This window comes from Pongo abelii, chromosome 21, assembly GCF_028885655.2.
Source record: "Pongo abelii isolate AG06213 chromosome 21, NHGRI_mPonAbe1-v2.0_pri, whole genome shotgun sequence".
Classification (NCBI taxonomy): domain Eukaryota; kingdom Metazoa; phylum Chordata; class Mammalia; order Primates; family Hominidae; genus Pongo; species Pongo abelii.
Window position 1 is genome coordinate 18,545,682 of NC_072006.2, and position 6,000 is coordinate 18,551,681.

A 6,000-nucleotide genomic window follows, 5' to 3' on the forward strand; every position below is an offset into this window, starting at 1 on the left:
CAGACTCAAGTCCCCCAGGTCATGGCCTCCTGGGTGGTGCTTCACTTCCCAGATCCCAAAGATCTCTGTAAAATCAAGTCCAAGTGGAGATGAAATGGATGTAGATGCTCTCCACTCTCCCTGTGCACGTGTTTCCCACTCTGGATTTCTAGGTGTGGCACATGGGTGTCGGCCTCTGGACAATTTGGGCAGATTTCCTCTTATCATTTTGCACCCCTGCCCTCCGCCATGTTCACGGCAGCAGCCCTTGCTCAATGTGACTCTGAGCATGGAAGGTATTGGAGACCCCTGCACAGGTCACCTACCATGAGGCTGCCCCGCTGTACCCTGAAATGGCAAAGGGGACTGTGCATGGTGGGCTGTGTGACTTAGGACTGTAGTTTCCGGTTCAGGTTAGAAATATCCACTGTTGTCTGGAATGCTAGTGACAATGAAGTGATGTTTTTTATTAATGAGAACATCCTTCTTGAAAACTGAAGAGCGTCAACTGCATTACAGTCGTGAATGTTTTAATTTCTACATTCTTTATGTTAAGCTTGACATAACGACTTGGTTTAAATCCAAGTCCAGAGAAAGGACCAGTGGGTGTGAACGTGAACAATGCTCCTTGGGTACAACCTCCCAGCACAGGGCACTGCCTCCCAGCATAGGGCATAACCTCCAAGCATAGGGCACAATCTCCCAAGATAGGACACCACCTCTTAACATAGGACACAACCTTCCAGCATAGGACACCATCTCTCATCATAGCACATAGCCTCCCAGCACAGGGCACTACCTCCCAGTGTAGGGCACAGCCTCCCTGTCCAGCATAGGGCATTACCTCCCTGAGTAGGGTGCACCCTCATGGGACTGATCAAAGGAGGCACTGCTTTCATACTAGAACCTGGGCTGCTCCCTTTGGAAGAAGTCAGACTTGGAGGAGGGGGCTGGTGGACAAGGAGAGCTTCATAAAGGGACTGCTAAAACCCTTCCTGTGTGCAAAGCCCCAGACAGCCAAGAGCTCAAAGGGAGCTGATGCTACTGTTTAGTTGCAGGAGAAGGGGGCGTGTGCACCATGCACCGGGGATGTAAGAAACAAGAGGCGAGGGCAGAAACCTCTGCTGTGCAAAAAAGCCTCCTGATGCCTTCTCTGCCTGTGTCCTGGTGAAGACCTGCAGAGGAGACCTCCCCCAAGGTAGGAACCACCACTACAGTGGCACTACAGTGGCATGGGTGTAGGAGGGGGTGATGCAGCTAGCCTACTACAAACCTCTAGACATTCTGACACATGGATTTCACCAAGGACATTCTGTCCTCCCATGGAACATCATAGATCTGGAATGAGCAAAACTGTTTCTGTGAAAGGAAAGAGAATGGGACAATCAGTGTGGGTTGCAGTTAAAGCTGGAGATGCTTAGGCATAAGACACCATCACCAAAACCTCAACACCATGGTCATCACCATCATCACCACCATCACCATAAGCATCACTACCATCACCATCACTATTATCTTCACTGTCACCATTACTGTCACCACCAGGACCATCTCCAACACCAGTACCTCCATAAACCCCACCATCACTAGCATCATTACCACCATCACCACTATCACCATCATCACTATCGTCACCACCACCATCATCATTATCAATACCACCATCTCTGTCATCATCACCATCACCACCACCACTACTACTACCATCACCAACTTCACCACTATTACCATCACCACTATTATTACTACAAGAGCTACCATCATCACCACCATTATAACCACCACCACCATCACCATCATCACTATTATCACAATCACATCACCATTATCAATACAAACATTACTACTGTCATCACCATCACCATCTGCACTACCACCATCACCATCAGTATACTCACCGTCATTATACTCATCATGAGCACCATTACCATTTTAATCATCAACACCATCACCATCACTACCATTACCAAAGTTACCAGCATACCATCATCATCACCTTCAAAACTATCATCACCATCACCATTTTCATCTCCAGCATACCATTCTCATCACCATCATCATCTTCAGCACCACTGCCAGGTGTCTGTCAGTAGCTGTTCTACATTGGACATTGTGCCACATCCTTTATAAACCTCATATGATTACATTGTCATGCTAATTCTATATTTTATAGAAAAAAAGAAGGTGGTAATTGGCTTTGTAACATGATAGAAGAGTGTGAGAATCTGGTTTTTCTTCTCAGAACTATCTGCAATCCATGAAAGAGAAGAATCACTGTATTTCTCAGCTCCCACATTGCTGGATCTTCCCTAGAGAGGTCTGATGTGGACATCCACAGTGAAGTCTTCACTGATTTGCTGGTCTCCACCCTCAGATTTTGTTTCTCTGGTTCTAAAATGTTTAGAAACCCATATCCCCTGCCACATGAAGCATTGGCATCTTGCTCTCTGTGGCTGCACTCTTGCTTTTGCCCATCACATAGCCCAGCCTCTAGAGAAACTGGACTTTTTGATGTTCTCCAGACACAGAACTGTCCAGGCTCACATAATTCTTTCTCAAATATTTGCCTATAGATGCCCACTCCACCATAGATCTTTGCCTCCACAAATGCTAATTGCTTCTCAAGTTTAGGTCTGCACAAATCCTGTCTATGAATCCCTCTCTCAGCCATGTAGCCAGCCAGGTGTGACCCTTTTAATTTGGCGGTCTGATAGCACTTTTGTGTGCACAAGAGGAATTTTCTCTCCTCCTCTTAGGGTCGTTCTTACTTGTGTGTCTATTTCTGTCACCCACCAGGCTATGAGGTCTTAGAAGATAAAGATTGAATCTCCTTCCCCTGTGATTTGCCTCTCAGAGATCACTGAGGTAATCACAAACAAAAACTAGCTAACTAATAATGAACATAACACTCAATAATATATTATAACCTTATAATTACTTATTAGGTATTATTACTTTCTTCATTTTAGAGATCAAATAACTGAGCCACAGAGAGGTTAGGGAAATATGTCAAATTTACACAGCTTGTAAATGGAAGAATCAGGGTTTTAACCTGTGTAGTCAGACTCCATGTCATTGTCATGATGTGAGATGCCTCAGCACTCTGCTGTCCTCAAAACTTTGTGCATTTGAGAAATTTCATATCAAGCCACAGTTATGCTGCTTTTGAACTGGAGCTCAGAGGATGGGGTCATTTAAAATGCCAAGATCATCACCACCTCATACAGAACTTGACAATGATTCACACAAATGTGTCTTGGCCCAAATATAAAATGCGTAAAAAGGAAGTGTGAAAGAGGGAAAATGTAATCATCAGCCTAGAGCCTCAAAAGTAAAATAAGGTAGAAATGAAAATTAATCACAGGTGCTACAAAGCTCATTCTCTTCCACTGAACAAAGAATTGGGTAAGAAATGCAACTGGAAGCCATGTGCTGGCACCCGAGCAGTTCCAAGTGGATTCAGGGCAAAATGATCCTCTTGGTACTTTGGTGAACTTGATAAGTGAGTGGATCAGAAGTGTGAGCGGTCAACCAGTTATGCTGTCCAGGAATACTTGACTGCCCAAAGATGGATAAAATGTTTTTCTGCATATTCTAATGAACTGTTAAGATCCTGAATTTCATTATACTTCTTTATGTGGTTTTTTGCACACCTATGTCCAAGATGTCCAGAAAAGGGGAAGAGGTGAGCAGGTACGAAGTGGGGTCTGAGTTCTGCTTGTGCCTGTCTGGTAGCCTAGTGATGCCTGAAGAAGCACAAACATCTACCTGGTGCTATTAGGTGGGCATTTGTGGTCATTATTAGGGCTGTCTTCTAAGTATTTCAGTTTCTTCTCTTAAGTGCAAGACAGGATTGTCCTTCTTCTTCCTTTGAGTTTGGTGTGGTCATGACTTGCTATGGCGATGAAGAAGAAGTGAGATGTCTAGTTATCATGCTGGTTCTTGCCTGAATACCATGTGCTTTTTTTTTTTTTTTTCATTGTGGTATTCTTTTATAGGTCCTGTGAGATTTACGCTTTAAGGAGATTCTATTTTGTGTATTTAGAGGATTTGTTTCAAGATGTAGAGCTCCTTTTAGCAGTTCTCATCGTGCTGGCCTGGTAGTGGCAAATTCTCTCAACATTTGTCTGAAAAAGACTGTATCTTTCCTTCATTTATAAAGCTTAGTTCCCCAAGATACAAAATTCTTGGCTGATTTTTGTTGTTGTTGTTTAAAGAGGCTAAAGATAAGAACCTAATCCCATCTAGCTTGTAAGTTTTCTGCTGAGAAATCTGCTGTTAATCTGATAGGTTTTCCTTTATAGGTGACCTGATGATTTGCCTCACAGCTCTTAAGATTCTTTTCTTCATCTTGACTTATTTAACCTGATAACTATGTGCCTAGGTGATTATCTTTTTGCAATGAATTTCCCAAGTGTTCTATCAGCTTCTTGTATTTGTTTGCCTAGATCTCCAACAAGGTCAAAGAAATTTTCCTCGATCATTCCCTCAAACATGTTTTTCAAACTTTTAGATTTGTCTTCTTCCTCAGGAACACCAATTATTCTTAGCTTTCATCATTTAACAAAATCCCAAACTTGTTGGAGGCTTTGTTTATTTTTTAATCCTATGTTCTTCGTCATTGTTGGACTGAGTTAATTTGAAAGTTTGCCTTCAAGCTCAGAAGTTCTTTCTTCTACTCATTTGAATCTATTGCTGAGACTTTCCTGGGGATTTTGCATTTCTCTATGTGTGTCCTTCATTTCCAAAAGTTGTGATTGTATTTTGTTTATTCCATCTATTTTCACTGGAGATCTTTCTATTCATATGCTGTTTTTTTTTTTTCTTAATTTAAGTTGGACTTCACTTTTCTCAGATGCCTCCTTGGTTGATTTAAAAAGTGACCTTCTGAATTCCTTTTCTGGCAATTCAGAGATTTCATTTTCATTTGGATCCATGGCTGGTGACCTGATGCAATTTTTTGGGGTGTTAAATAACCTTAATTTGTCATACTACCAGAATTGTTTTTCGGTTTCCTTCACAATTGGGTAAGCTATGTCAGAGGGAATATCTGGGACTCAACGTTGACTCGAGGGCTGAGAGCAACAAGCTATTCCTGTCATGCTCTGCCTCCTGCACATGGGCTGGGGGTCAGCAGCTCTGCTGCTGTCTTAGCTTGTGTCTTCATGCTGGTGCCCATGCTGAAGGGGTGGTGCCTCTCTGGGCCAGGTTCTTGTCATGGAGGCTCAGAGGAGAGCAGGAGGACCAGCCTCTCACAAATGCAGGGTTAAGGTCTCTGTGCTTGTCCCATGTGTTAACATCCTATGGGCCAAGCAAGTCCCATGACCATGCACAACAGCAATGGGGGTCTACTCTGCATTTTCTGGAGAGAGGCGCTGCTGACTGCGTGGCACAGGGCATGGATGTATACTTTAGTTCCAGCAAGGGAACCATCCAGCTGTCCATCCATCCTGCCATACCCCCGTGAGTCTTGGAAAAACACTGCTGTGACATGGCATATATGTGCCCAGGAAGCCGGTGGATTTAGTGCTGGCAGTAGTTGGCTGAACTGCTATCAATGCTGACTTTTACCTGTCTCCTCTGTTCCATCCTGGGATGTCTGGGAAGTATTGGCTTCTAAGAAGTCCTCCAAGTGCGGACAGCTCCCTTTTCAGGCCCTCTCTTTCTTCCCTACAAAAATGAGCAGATCAAAGGCCATGGCTACAGAGAGTACTTTTTAGGCCTATAGTTTGTGATCCATTGATTACTGTGTTGCTCCGGATGAAGAATTTACCCCTGTCTACCTCCATTCCCACTGCTACCCATTGGTGGCATTGTGGTACCAGACTCACAGGCCCATCTTGGTGTGGGTGTGCATGTGGGAGATGGGGCGTATGGTGAACACCCAAGAGGAAACAGAAGAAGGGGGCTGGGAAATAGTAGTGATCTCCCTGAGCTGCAGAGAGAGGTGCAGGTAGAGTGAGTGGTGGGGAATGTCGCTGTCCCTTGTGAGGCAACACATCTGGTGGAAGCAGAGGGCAC